This window comes from Marmota monax, unplaced genomic scaffold (assembly GCF_021218885.2).
Source record: "Marmota monax isolate L192 unplaced genomic scaffold, Marmota_monax_Labrador192_F-V1.1 WCK01_AAM20220418_F8-fsc00269, whole genome shotgun sequence".
NCBI classification, from domain to species: domain Eukaryota; kingdom Metazoa; phylum Chordata; class Mammalia; order Rodentia; family Sciuridae; genus Marmota; species Marmota monax.
This window is the reverse complement of record NW_026694072.1, coordinates 133,852-148,652: the sequence shown is the minus strand read 5'-3', so window position 1 is coordinate 148,652 and position 14,801 is coordinate 133,852. Positions and strand designations below refer to the sequence as shown.

Genomic DNA, 14,801 nt, shown 5'->3' with positions numbered 1-14,801 from the left:
TTTTGATCCTTTTCAACCATGTCTCCTCATGGGATGAGATGACTCAAGAGAGAGTTGGGTCTTGATCAAAAGGACTGATCTGTCAGCAGGGGTCATGGAAGAGGCAAGGCTCATTCAAGTCATTGTATTAACTTGCACTGAACTTTTAAAAAAAGCTGTGTTTACCAATTTCAAATATGTGGGATGTAAAATGTATCTCGAATTAAATGAGTTTCCTTTTTTTTTTTTTTTTTTGAGATTCTGGGGACTAAACCCAGGGCCTCACCTGTGCTAGTTAAGCACTCTACAACTGAGCTTTAACCTCAGCTACATTTACATGTTTTTCAGCTCAGTTTGTAAAGAAAAAAAGAAAGAAAAGTCTACATTTTTTCCATCAAGAAATCTCTGGAGATTCAGGAATAGGGGGAAATGTGTAGGGTTGGTATTTCAAATCTGGAATGGAATTGCTTTTGGCTCTCAATATGTTAGATTTGACTCCCTTGTACCATGGGCTTTTATGATCCAGGAAAATATTTGTGGCAGGGAAGTAATATTTGCTCACTTGTTTTCATATATAGAGTGTTAGAGTCTGTAAACAAGTCAGGATGGCACCTGGTATTTTGCCAGGGGGAGTGGTTAATGTTAAGGTCTGTAAACAAGTCTGGATGGCGCCTGGCAAAATGCCAGAGGGAGTGGTTTGTGAAGTAACGCCAGAGAGCCATTAAGTGTGGAGATTTCTTATTGGTTGACTGCTGTATCTAGTTTATGGTAATTAGATAAGCTGTGTGGAATGTATAAATACCTCTGTTGTCCTACAATAAACGGCTTCCACTCCTGCTGTATCAACGTACACAAGTTGCTCGTCACCCCCCCGGGTTATTTTGCCCAGCCAGCCGGGCTGCGGCAGTAGAGGATAAAATGTGTGGGTCTGGGATTCAGGTTTTTAAGCAGAACATGCTGCCTTACACAACACACCTGGCATTGTAAAATATACTTGTCTAGATAGCAGAGGAGCAGCATCCTGGATAGCATGATGTGTGCTCACTCTAAAAATCCTGTGAGAACCTGTTGCTCTGGCAATTGGGGATGCATATCTTGCCTTCCATTCTGTCAATCTGTGATCTGAGGAGGTTCAAACTTGAGAGGAGTTTGACGGTTGTCAGGTTCTTACCCAGCGTCCTCCAAGATGGGAAGCCTGAACTGCTGATGCAGAGGTATACCACCATTGAGCTTTTGAAGGCCGTTTCTTCTAATGGGCCGGCTAGCTCCTACTCAGTCTATTGCTTTCATTCCCCGACTCTGGTTTCTCTACTGATTTTGAAGTGTGTTTTATGATTTTGTATTATCATTCCCCATTTGGATTTTTCATTCTTCTATCAGCTGGTTGCCTTAAATAGCTTCCTACCTTAGAAAAATGTACATTTTCTAATGTCAATTTCATAGACATTTTTTTTGAGAGAATGAAATGCCAGGACTCACACCCAACTGCTTTATCAGATCAGGAGACTCTAGATGCTATATCTGGCAATAGATGTCCTACAAAAGGAGAATTAAAGGCCAAACTCTTCTGAACATAGACGTCAAAATCCCAAATACTGGGAGGTCCTCTGGGAGGGTAGTGGGGTGGGACTGACAGACTATGGTTATGGTTGGCCCACTCTAAGGTAGATAAGACTCTGTCCCCTGGCCCTGCAGGATCAGGTGGGGGATGGGGAAGCACATGAGCAGGAATCTGCCCTATGAGAGCTGGTGCCACCGGGCAAGTTCTCAGCCAGGCAGTTGTCCAGCTGCTCAGACAGTGGCTTAGATCAACAGTCCCCAGACATGGCACATGCCAACTTCTTACTCTGAACCAGTCCAGGGGGCCCCTTGACCCATTAATAAGCATTATCCGCTCATTTGGGAGTGATTACAAGGAAACAAGTTAATTCTCTAAACAGCCATCAAGAAGTGGCAGTTGGTTTGGAATGTCGCGAGATCTGAGTGAGGCTGGGAGCCCCGGGGTTGTCAACTGCTCATCAGGAAGGTTCACTGATTGGCAGTTAACAGTGAGAAGATGCTGGGGCAGGATGGTCACAAGTGTGGACCTCCCCCTTGTCCTTCAGAGAGGCTTCATTTGGATGAAATGATCATATTTCAGGTGAGGGATGAAATCTAAAGACAGTTATGATTTCAACTTCTTTTAGCTCAGATCTTCCGGGGCTTCAGACTTCACTAGGAAACCTTGGGGTAGGAGGATTTGAGAGTAAGAGGGGCTCTTGGTTCATGGTTTTAAGCCATCAGCTTGAGGATGCAGATGTTCTGGGATCTCTAGGGAAAACATCCGAGGGAAACATTTCCACTCCTGCCCCAAATCTACCACCCATCAGTGTGGTGAATCTGGGAAAATCACCTAAAATCTCCTAGTTCCAATTCCCTAAATGGTAAATTTTGTGTTACAGTCTCTGCTCTGCCTATCCCTTGGGTAAAATATGGGGTCATAGGCAATAAGAGGTGCTCTCCACGAGCTACAAAGATTATTCCCGTGTGAAGGATGAAGAACAGACTTTAATCCTCCATTGCTCTGTAGCCATGTCTGTGTTCCACCCCTATCAAAGATTTCGCTTATCATCCAGACATTTTACTTATTTATTTATTTTTTAGTTGTAGTTGGACACAATACCCTGATTTTATTTATTTTTTTATTATTTTTTTATGTGGGGTGCCAGGGATTCAACCCAGGGCTCTGCCTGTGCTAGGTGAGCGCTCTACTGCTGAGTCACAACCCCAGCCCCTTCTTCCAGACATTTAATGAGTGAGTATTTTATTGCATTTCAGAAGCACCTGTTTTCTTAAAGCTTTGCCTGTACCTAATTATTGTTAGCCTTTTAACATAACATAGGCCAGATGGACATCTCCACATCTCCAAACAGGAAACTAAGGCACAGGCGGGTTTGTTTCGCCTTCTCAGGTGCGCCCATCTTCCACACTGGATTCGAACTCAGCCCATATGGCCCGAGCCCTGTGCCCTTGGCCACTGTTCTCTCTGCCTTTCTGTATATCTCACCTCATTGAAGGCATTTTCTCACACAACAGTCTGTTTAGTCAAACAGAGATTTTTTTTGAAGTCCAGCTCTGACTCAGGTGCTTTGCTGTCCCAGTGGTGAAAAGTCAGATCAAAAGTTTGAACTCTGGGGCTGGGCTTTTTTTTAGGTGTAGATGGACACAACACAATGCCTTTATTTTATTTATTTATTTTTTTTATGTGGTGCTGAGGATTGAACCCGGGTCCCACCCATGCTAGGCAAGAGCTCTACTGCTGAGCCACAATCCCAGCCCCTGGTGTTTTAGCTCAGTGGTAGAGCACTTGCCTAGCACGTGCGAGGCACTGGGTTTGATCCTCAGCACCACATAAAATAAATAAATAAAACAAAGGCATTGTGTTCATCTACAAGTAAAAGAACATGAAAGAAAGTTTGAACTCTTAAGAACATTCAAATTCCTTTATTCTAACTATATAGAAATATACATTGCATTGTTGTTAACTCTAGTCACTGACTGTAGAGAGAGCATAGGATGATACTGTTCTACTCTTAACTTCTATGAGATTGATTTTTTTTTCCATCTGTGAGATGGTACTGTATTTTTCCTTGTGTTCCTGATTTATTTCACTTAACAAAATGTCCTCTAGATCCATCCACACTGTTGCAAATGATGGGACTGTTCTCACCACACACACACACACACACACACACACAAAATAGAAATATCGAGGAGCTGGTTGTGGTATAATTGCATAATATTCATATGTAGGGAAACTTCACGTTGTCCCCCCAAATGCATGAAATTATCACGTTGATTAAAAAAGTTTTAACGTTGGGGACTGGATTTGTGGCTCAGTGGTAGAGCACTCGCCTAGCATGTGTGAGGACCTGGGTTTGATCCTCAGCACCACATAAAAATAAATAAATAAAACAAAAGTATTGTGTACAATTAAAAATATTTAAAAAGATAAATAAGTAAAGGTATTGTGTCCATCTACAACTAAATTTTTTTAAAAAAAGGTTTGAACATTGAATCAATGATTACTAATTACCCTATGGTCTTCTGTCAACAGCTGTCTCTATTTTAATACATTTCCCAGGATCTTGCCTCAATGACCTGGTTACTCCATGATCAAGATATCCTCCTGACCACTGCAAGCCACAGTCCAGAGGAATTCACTTCTGACCACCCTTTGTTCACCCTGCTGAGGAATCAGATGAAGGTATGCTGGAGATTCAGTCTTTGAATTCAATCATCAATAATGATTTTACTTTATTCAGAATTCCACAGCTCAGAGAAAACTAAATGTTCCATGCCATATTCTCTTTTTATTTGATGTGTACAAATTTAAATTCATTAAGTTGATCAGCATTCCTAAAACTCCAGAAGTAAAGATCTTGTTTTATGACTTAGTTTTGTACACTCTTCATAGTAAATAGGTCTCATTCTGCAACAGTGATTCCAAATTCAAAACCAAAGGAATAGAAATTATTTAGAACAATTTTAGATTAAAATAATAATTGAATAGATAGGGCAGAATGTTCCCAAATTTACTTCATAACACCTGTTTCCTTTTAAAAATACAGTTGTTTTGGGTGTGGTACATTTGTTACAAAGGTTGAACCAATATGGATAGGTTACCATTAGCTAGAGTTCAAGTTCATCCAGTGTTGCACAGTTCTATGGGCTTTGACAAAGGCCTATTGTCATTTATCACTATTACAGATAGGTCAACATCATGGGTGGGAGCATCTTGGGCTCGTGCTTTCCTCTTTGAAGTTACTGATTTTTTTTTTTTTTTTGGTACTGGGGATTTAACTAGGGGTGCTTAACCACTGAGCCACATCTCCATCCCTTTTTAAATATTTTATTTAGAGACAGGATCTCACTAAGTTGCTCAGGGCCTCACTAAGTTGCTAAGGCTAGCTCTGAACATGCAATTCTCTTGCCTTGGCCTCTGAACCGCTGGTATTTCAGGCATGTGCCACTGTGCCTGACTAAAGTTACTAATTGTTTTTTTGGTGTCAGGGATTGACCATTGAGCCACATCCTCACCCCTGTTTTGTATTTTATTTAGAGACAGGGTCTCACTGAACTGCTTAGTGACTCATTTTTGCTGAGGCTGGCTTTGAACTCAAGATCCTCCTGCCTCGGCCTCCCGAGCTGCTGGGATGACAGGCATGTGCCATTGCGCATGGCCTGAAGTTACTAATTACTGATTCAGTTTCTTTAATAAATGTAGGCCTATTCAGATTATCTTTCTCCTGGGGTAAAATTTAGTCTTTCTGCCTTTGAAGGAATTGTTCTATTTCCTTCATGCTCTCAGACTCATCAATAGAGGATTGTTCAAAGTATTCCTTTATCATCTTTTAATGTCCATGGAATCAGTAATAATTTCTCTTGAATTATATTATTGGTCCATTGTGTCCTCTTCTTTTCTTTGGGGTTAACTTGGTTTGAAGCTGTCCAATTCGCTGATTATTTGAGAGAACTAGATTTTGGGATTGTTTAATTCTCTGTTGATTTCCCATTTTTTTATGACATTGATTTCTGTCATGATTGCCATTTTCATTTTTTTTCCTGTGGGCTTTCCATTATATCTCTCTTTTCACCCTAGTTGCCTGAGGAGGAAGCTTAGATTTTTGAATTCATTTCTCTTTATTTTCTGTACTGTCACGTTCCACGACTAAACACTCAAGGTCGCTCCAGGTGAACTGGGCTGCACAAAATAATCACACAGAGACAGGGTGCTTAACCACTGAGCCACATCTCCATCCCTTTTAAAATATTTTCTTTGGGTCTTGTGACAGCTCCTCTGACGTTAGGGGTCCATGGAAAGAGAGAGAATGAGGAGCACATGCTGAACCCTTTTACTGGGGAGAAGCCATTCTGATGAGGCAAGGGGTCAGGTTTCAGGGGGTTGAGGCTAGCTTCCTGAAGTCTGCCGGATGTTGACATCTAGGAAGGCCACACCCATCTCATGTGCTGTGTGGGGATCAAGAGCAGAGCAAGAGAAGGGGACATACAAAGGGAGTTTCCATGGAACATTGTATCCCAAACAGGGCAAAGGGGTAGGATTACAAAGAAATAGGTGAGTGGAGCTCAACCCCCGCAGGTGACCCCTACACCTTGGAACCATGCCTTGCTATCGGAGCTGGGACAAAGCCCAAGTCACTAAGAAATGTAGTGATTGGTCAGAGCCTCATGCATCAGAACTTGAAGGTCATCTGCACCCAGGGCAGCTCCCTTCACTATACTGTTGTGTTCAGTGCTCCAAACTTCCTTCTGAGTATTGCTTTCACTGTGTCTCACAAATTTCACAAGGTGAATTTTAATTTCCCTTTGTTCAAAATATGAAATAGGCCTGATGTGGTGGTGCATGGGGAGCCTGAGGCAGGAGGATCTTGAGTTCAAAGCCAGCTTCAACACACTAGTGAGGCCACAAGCAACTCGGTGAGACTCTGTCTCTAAGTAAAATACAAAAAAAGCGCTGGTGATATTGAGTGCCCCTGAGTTCAATTCCTAGGCCCCCACCTGCACAAAAAAAAAAAAAAAAAAAAAAAAAAAGAAAGAAAGAATTTCTCTGGAGGCTTCTTCTTTGACCTGTGTGTTTTGTTGAATGTATTGTTTTAACTCCAGGCATTTGGGAGTTTTTCAGGTCTCTTTTTCTGTTGCTGACTTGTAGTTTAATTCCATATTGACATGAGAGCATATTTTGTATGATTTGTATTCTTTTAAAAAATTCAAGGTATGTTTTAGGACCCACGATGTAATTATCCTGAGGAATGTCTCAAGTGACCTGGAGAAGAAAGTATATTTTCTCACTGTTGAGTGGAGTAGAGAACAAATGCCAATGAGACCTGGTTGATTGGCAGTGCTTGTTAGCTTCCTGGGCTGCCATGGCCAAGGGCCACACTGGTGGGCTTGACATACTAAGTGCATTGTCTCAGGGTTCTGGAGGCTGGAAATCCCTCATGAAGGCGTAGGCAGGCCCGCGCTCCCTCTGACAGCTTAGGGAAGTCTCTTTCCCTACCTGTTCCTAGCTCCTGCAGGTTTGTGGCCATCTGTTCCTTTCCTGGCCTGCAGCCACCCCACTTCACACTCTGCCTCCATCATCCTGGGTGTGTGTCCCTCCTGGATCTTTTCCCTGTTCTTATGAGAACAGCAGTCCCACGGAAAAGGAGTCCCCTCTGTTCCAATAGGATATCACCTTAATTGAGTCTATTTCCAAATAAGGGGAAGTTCTGAGGTTACTGGTGTCAGGGCTTCAACATGTATTAACAGAGCTGTTGTGTTCAACGCTGTCCCTACTTGTTTTCTTCCTGATGATCTGTCAAGTTCTTAAAAATAGGTGTGGAGGCCTGGGGCTGCGGTCAATGGTAGGGCACTTGCCTGGCATGGGTGAGGCACTGGGTTCAATCCTCAGCACCACATAAAAATAAGTACATAAAATAAAGGTAATTGTGTTCATCTACAGCTAAAAGATATTTTTAAAACCTGGGTGTTGAAATCCTCCACTGCAGCAGTGGATCAACCTATTTATCATTGTTGTCCCATCCATTTTTGTGTTTTTCATTCTTGCCTGGCCCACTCCTTTTCCTTCTCTCATGGACTAAGAAATACGTTCCCGCAGCACTGGAATCATCCACCTCCACTTACCCCAGCCCCGTGTTCACACCAAGAAATCTCCCTGAGTAATTCTTCAGCAGCACCAACGCCCTGGCAGATGTACAGTTTTCTGCCAGATCCCCTAGAGGTCCTGATGGAGGTGATTCTGTTTGACAAGGGGGAGCACCAGGTCCCATCTGTTGCTGAGGTAAGGTGGCCCTGGTGTCTAAGACATAGATGTCGATGTTGTGGTTTCTTCATTTTTACTTAAATCCCTACATGGAAATCGATGACCACGCACACTCTAGATGACATGTCCAGTTTCCCTCAGCTGCAAGTCTATTCCCAAAAGATGCCCAATTCAAGATGGTTGCAGTGGGGACAGCCTCAGTGAGTGCTGTTTGGTAGTGAGCCTTCTCCTCAGAAGCACTTCTTCCTGGTTGAACAATAATTTTGTGTGTGCCAACAAAATGGACCAGGCCAACCTCCAGTGAGAAGCCAAGTGTCCTCTAGGCTTTATTTGGGTGGGGGCCATTGCCTCCATCACTGAGTCCCATCCGTTTTCTAATGTCCCCATAGTGAACAGTAGACCTGTGCACATAGGACTCGGCCTGACAGGACCTCCCAGTGTCTTCCTGTCTGTAGGCGCAGGTGGACTCCACAGCAAGTGAAAACTGTATGTGTCCTCCACTCGCTTTCCTGTCGAATGAACGTGTAAGTGCTGAGAAAGGCTGGGCTTTCCTGGCCACTTTTGTCTAGAAAGCCCTCCTGATTCCAGATGCCTGACGGAAACGGGGACTGAGGTGTGGTGAAGGAAACTGATAATCCAGTGAAGAATGCTGACCACTAACCACTCTTCCTATAAGTTATAATGTTTGGATAACAGGAAGGACTGTGTCCTTGAGGCACAGTACATACTTGAGTGTTTACTCTTTTTCTTTCTTTTTTTTTAGAATGACTGCTTCACACTGACAAGTTACCTTTATCTGGAAAGTCAAAGGTCCTCCTTCCTATTTATCTCCTGCTCCTCTTCTTTGCCTTACACTCTTGACCCATGTCCACATGAAGTAATATTCCTGAATGATTCATGAGCAACACCATCCATGTATTACCAGTCACTCTTGTGTTCTCCCAGGTCCGTCAGTGGACTTGGTAGAGTTCGATTCCCCATCATGAGATGGATAAGGAGGACCCATCTTATGCTCTGGTAAGTTTTACTACTTTATGTGAGAAATACAAGTATTATTTATTTGGATTGTCTTCTATTGTATTAAGTCATGACCATCTGAATATGTATATCAGGGTTGGCATATACAATTTCCTTTGTTGGGAATTTCAAGGGACAGTTGGTTGCCAACCAAGACTTCATTGAAGACAAAATTTAAAAATGAGGGGTTGAGGATGTGGCTCAAGCAGTAGCGCGCTTGCCTGGCATGCGCAGGGCGCTGGGTTCGATCCTCAGCACCACATAAAAATAAAAAATAAGGATGTTGTGTCCACCGAAAACTGAAAAATAAATATTAAAAAATTCTCTCTCTCTCAAAAAAAAAAATTAAAAATGACAGCCTTTGGGCTGGGGCTGGGGCTCAGTGGCAGAGCGCTTGCCTTGCATGTGTGAGGCACTGGGTTTGATCCTCAGCACCACATAGAAATAAATAAATAAATAATAAAGGTATTGCATCCATCTACAACTAAAACAATATTAAGAAAAATGACAGCCTTTCTCCACCCTGTATGGTAGCATGCTTTTCCCTCAGCAACAGTTTTCCCTTCTGGCAAAAGAAATTTGTAATTGTCAGCCAACATGGACTTGAAGCATCCACACCCCACGAAGAACTGTGTCTTTCCACAGGAGTAGGCTGGCTCTGTTCTTGCCTTTGAGTTCCCTTGACTTGACTGCTGGCTTTCCTCTGGTTTTTTTAATGTTACCAAGTGAATAAAAAGGTCTATGCACACAGGACAGAGTATGGTCTGATCTTTATAGTGACTCATTTTTCTTTAAGTTCAGGTAGATCCTTGCTCATTTGCTGAGGATGATCTAGATGATTAGAAGGTGGGACAGTTTTGCTGGCTTTAGTACGCAGAGCCCTGGTAATGAAAGCTTCCTGCTGTGAATGAGGATTGGGCATATGGTTGTAGAACTTGATTTTCCAGAGAAAGCACCATGGCCATTCTTTGTAGTCCATAGAAGCAACTGTGTTTCCTTTAGGTGGTGTGGCGTTGGGTCCATGAGGGCAACGTATGTCTATGTGGGCATTCATGTGGCACAATCCAGAGTGGTCTGTAGGTGAGCTTTTGGGTTTTTATTTATTTCTCTAGATACATATTCCCCTAGTCTCACTATGTCAATGTTTTCATCCAAAAATGCCATCACCACAGAGCATGATTATGGATGCATGTAAGTTAAAGTGTAAATTTGTTTATGTGCAGGTCTTTTTTAAAAAAATGTCTATTTTTTAGTTATAGGTGGACATAATATCTTTATTTTTATGTGGTGCTAAGGATTGAACCCAGTGCTTCTTGCATGCTAGGCGAGCGCTTTACCTGTGAGCCACAACCCCAGCCCATGTGTGCAGGTCTTTGCATGCCAATTAAACATCAGTTAACATGGGCGGGGGGAGGTATCCCATCTGAACCCAGGGCTTGACAAGGTCAGAGTTGTGTTTCCTAATTCCTGTTTATGGGCCAGTACTAACTTTGTTTAATAATGAACTTCATCTGTCAGTAGGTGGCTATATTGCTCCTGGGTCGTTCATGATGCTTCATTCTTGACACTTAACCTCATTCTCGCATAGCTTTTCTGTGAAAGGTAGAATTCATCTTCTACAATCCATCTTTAGCAGAGAGTGCTGGGCATGACCCTTCCTTTGCAATGATCCCCAGGTCCGCTTACATGCCACACCCAGTTCTGGAAAGAATCTGAGGCAGACTTCAGACTTGCCAGTTTCTTGGTTTCACCTGCCTCTGGAATCTGCCTGGCAGCAGGTTGTAGCGACACATGATAAACCAGGCAGGGTCACTCCTGGTGAACTGGGCTGGCACGAAATAATGACACACAGACAGAGAAATACCTTTTTCTTTGGGTTGTGTGATGGTCCCTCTGACCCAGCTCCCACAAAGGAGGCAAGGCAGGTAAGAGAGAGAAGGAGCAGGCCTCGAACCTGGGTTTTATTAATGGGGGAAGTTAATCCATGGAACATTCTATCCAAAAATGGGCAAAAGGGTAGGATTGCAACAAATAGGTGGGTATAATTCAACCCCATCGGGTGATACCCACTCCCAGAGCTGCACCTTTCTATCCAAGCAGAGGCAGGTCCACATGCATTGCAATGCGTGTGATGCCAGTCCAGTAACTCCTCGCTCAGTACTAAGGTATTTGGAAGAGGCAGAAGTAGGAGAAAGCAAAATTTCATGAGGAAGACTGAGTTTAGCTACCAAAGCAAAAAAGAAAAAGCTATAAATAGTATGCTCAAAGCCAGTAGACAGACTAGCTCTTATTCCTATGACCTCAAAATAGGAAAGCAACTCCTGTTCAGGGTGGCCCCCAGTAGCAGGTCACTGTTAACTGAAGGTTGTGTGATCCAGAGACATGTTTAAATTGGAGGGAAGGCTGAGGATATAGCTCAGTTGGTAGAGTACCTACCTTGCATGCACAAGGTCCTGGGTTCAATCCCCAGCACCACAAAAAAACAAAACAAAAAACCCCAAACCAACCAAACAAAAAACAAATTGGAGGGAGCTTAAGGGACATAGCCAGCACGGTCACAGCATATCTAGCTACAGAGCAGGGAGAATTCAGCATGGATGGGGACTGATCCCACAGTCTAGGTGGTCCTGGAAGACATCACTTGGAGACTTGTCTCTGATATGTCTCCTCATTGTCAGCCACAAATGCTGTACAGGTCCTTCCACTCTTGGGTAAGCAGATCCTGGTCTTGACTTTTCCCAGTGAGGGCAGGGCCTGTGTCCTCTTCATTCCTGGGCTGCTTTTTAAAGTCCCCGTGAGCATCCCCCCTTTGAGCTGAGATCATGCTCGAGTGTGGAAAGGATTCCTCCTCGGCTTGTCCAGCCTATGGTGCCCCCATTGAGCCAGGTACTCATACAGGCTCTGACCCCAGGATGGGGGCACGAGAACAGACTTACAAAGACAGTGGCTATGTCCCCCACTCTGCCCAGTTTTCGCATCACTCTAGACAAGGTACCCCAGGTCATGTTGGGAGCCATGTAGGCCTGAAGGTTGACTTCATTGATGGAGTGTTTCCAGGACATTTCAGAACTCCTGGCTCCTGTGCATGTGCCCAGGGACTGTTTGTGAATGAGTGAGTATATTAGGCCAGCTAACTCCTTTGCAAGGGAAAAACTAGGTAAGGGAGGCCATATCTTCCTCCTCTTTGGACTCTACAATTAAATACTCAGAACTTATCCCACTAGCCATATTTCAAGTGCTGACATATGTGCATGCGTTGGATTCATAATGGACAGTGAACATTCCCTTTATCTTATGGGTACCTGCTCTGAGTTGGGCACAGGGCCTGTTCACTGGGTTCATAACTACAAAATGTGTTTGCCTTGGCCATTAATTCAGAAAACTGGTGAGGGGTGATGGGAGATGAAGAAAAGACAAACATACACACACAGAGAGAAAAAGCTGGGGCCAGAAAAAGCTGATGGAGTCTGACTGACCCAGAGCCAGGACAGCACATTTATCATATAGGTTTCATCAAAAGGTTATTTGTGGGAAGTTTCTGCAGAGCAGGCAATCTGAAGGACATAGGACTGGTGAGACATTAGGGTTATATTGTTATGTTCAGATTTCTCTATACCTGGGTGTTCGTGCCTAAACTCAAGTTTCCGACTAGATAAAGCTCCACACCTTTGCACATAATGTCCTCTGGCTGGCATCACCTTGACCTATACCATCACACAGGAAGTTCCCAGCGTAAACACAGCCACTCTCCACGTGGGTTCATCACGGTTGCAATTCCAGGTTGATATGTGTGGAGAAGAGAGCAATTTGGGCCCGTGATTCCTTCAACTCCTCTCTTTCCCTTGAAGGCTGGTGACCGGTTGCGGTGCCTTGTTGACTGACTCCACCAAACCCAGGGAGAGTCTGAAAACACAGAACAGATTCTGGTGATCCTGTGTGATTTAGGGTATTTGTTTATTTTCTATTCCTGAACAAAACACCTGCAGGTGGGGGCATTATAAGGTAGAGGTGTGCTTAACTCCCAGGTGTGGACATTTGACAGCATGGTCCTTGCATTTGCCTGGCATGATGAAAAGCCCACTGGGCTGCATCCCAATATTATGGGTGACATGATGGTGGGTGCACGTGTGAGAGGCAGGTATCACGTTGTGAGACCGGAGCCCGGGGTTTCAGAGACCTGGTTTGCGTGTTTTGTGACACATGTCCCTTGAGGGAACTGACCAGGGTGTGAGGAAACTCTGCGAGTCTCTCTGAGGATGGTGCCCTTTGCAACCCTCCACCAGTCCCCACCTCTTACAGGGTTCACACCTCCCAACCAGGCCAAACTGAGGACCAAGCCTTAAACACATGAACTTGGCAGGCAAGACACATCCAACCATGCCACCCACCTTGAACCCAAGGGGTGTGGAAGAAAAGGGGTGAGGCTCTCTCAATTAACATTGCTACTGATGTTTGTGTCTCTAAAGATTGGATCATCAGCAGAAGATAGGATTTGAGCAGTGAGGATGAAATCCGTAGGTAGGTACCTCGGAGGAGTTGAGTCTGCTTGTTTATTTGGAGATAAAAGAGAAGGAAACAAGAAATGTGTGTTGCTTTCCTATTTTGAGGTCATAGGTCTGTCTCCTGGCTTTGAGCATACTATTTATAGCTTTTTCTTTTTTTGCTTTGCTAGTTACACTCAGTCTTTATAAGATTTGCTTTCTCCTACTTCTGCCTTTCCAAATACCTCAGTACTTGACTTTAATTAGTCAGAATCTCTTGGAAACTAGGCTTTGGGTACTGAACCACAATGGAAGGCATCTGATAGGACACCCTTCCTCGGAGGTACTGCGTGAAACCAGACAGAGTTCTTAATTGAGCCAGGTGGTGGTCAGGAGTTGACCTTCTTCTCTGCCCATTTGGCCCTATACCATCACTTTCTCTTCTGTCCTCTTGTCCACTCCTTGGTTTCAAAGGCTGTCCCAGGTTCTGGGGAGTTCAGGAATGTTTCCTCTGGGCTTCCCACACATGCTTCTTGGTGCCTCTGGAGAAGAGGGTTGAGAAATATATCCTTGACCACATTTCTCACCTCTTCTTCGCTAATTTCTACATCCTGGGACTAGAGTGAAAACCTGAATTTGCTTTTATTTGAGAGTCCTGTGTCCATCTGTCTTTCAAGCCCCTCTGGGCCCTCATGACCCTGTTGGCTACCTGTCCTAGAACTGGACAGGCTCAGGAAGAAGCCTGTGGGATGTCACTGCTCTGGAGTGTCATTCAGATCCAGGATGTCACTGCTCCTTTCTCTCTACCGCTCCTTCTGGACACCAGTGCCCCATTCCTACACTTCAGCTGGGCCTCCGCCTGGTCCCTGCTCTCAGTCCCCCACAGCTGGCAGATCCCATTTCTTTTATATTGCCACCAACACACCTGTTTTCACTTGTGTACTTGCTACTTGTATACTTGGGGACTTGGACAAGTTACTCTTATAAACTTGGGTTCATCTTCTGTAATCAGTTATGGAATTTTGGGGAAAGATAAATGCCTCCCACAACCCTAATGTCACCCCAGGCCCAGAAAACTCACTTGGCATGTGTGTTGGTTGTCATTCTTTCCCATAATACCAGCACAGTTTTGGTCCTGAGAAAGGTGCTCCTGGGCTTGGATGGAGTGGTCAATTGATTAATTAGGGAGGGTGGTAGTGTATCCTTAATCTTTCCACCAAGTCCCCATAGTGGACACACACGTGAGAGTGGAATATGACAAAGGGAAAGGAAGCTGGAGAGAACCAGGGAAGAGGAAAGAGACAGGTGGTGTGAGGGAGGATGTCAGGGAAGGGAAGTCAGGAACATGCCCAGAAAATCCTGGAGACAATGGCAGCCTCTTGGAGATGTGAACTTGGGCTGGAAAACAGGGCTGGAGCTTCTAGACCTCATTGCAGTGGTGAAGTAACTGAGACCTGCACACAGGAGTCCAGAAATGAGGAGAATGGAGCTGTGACTGTGGG

The 14,801-nt window shown here is 44.2% G+C and overlaps 1 long non-coding RNA gene across 2 annotated transcripts in view; it reads left to right on the top strand.

Moving 5' to 3' along the window:
• LOC124106676 (uncharacterized) overlaps window positions 1–14,801 on the top strand; it is a 38,949-nt gene that overhangs the window by 11,831 nt on the left and 12,317 nt on the right. Inside the window, exons 2-3 of one of the 2 annotated variants that reach the window (XR_009228618.1) lie at window positions 4,103–4,225; window positions 8,565–8,818. This is a non-coding gene — a long non-coding RNA (uncharacterized LOC124106676). Of the gene's footprint in view, window positions 1–4,075; window positions 4,226–8,564; window positions 8,819–14,801 lie in introns of both variants that reach the window. The other variant, XR_009228619.1, reaches the window with a different exon arrangement.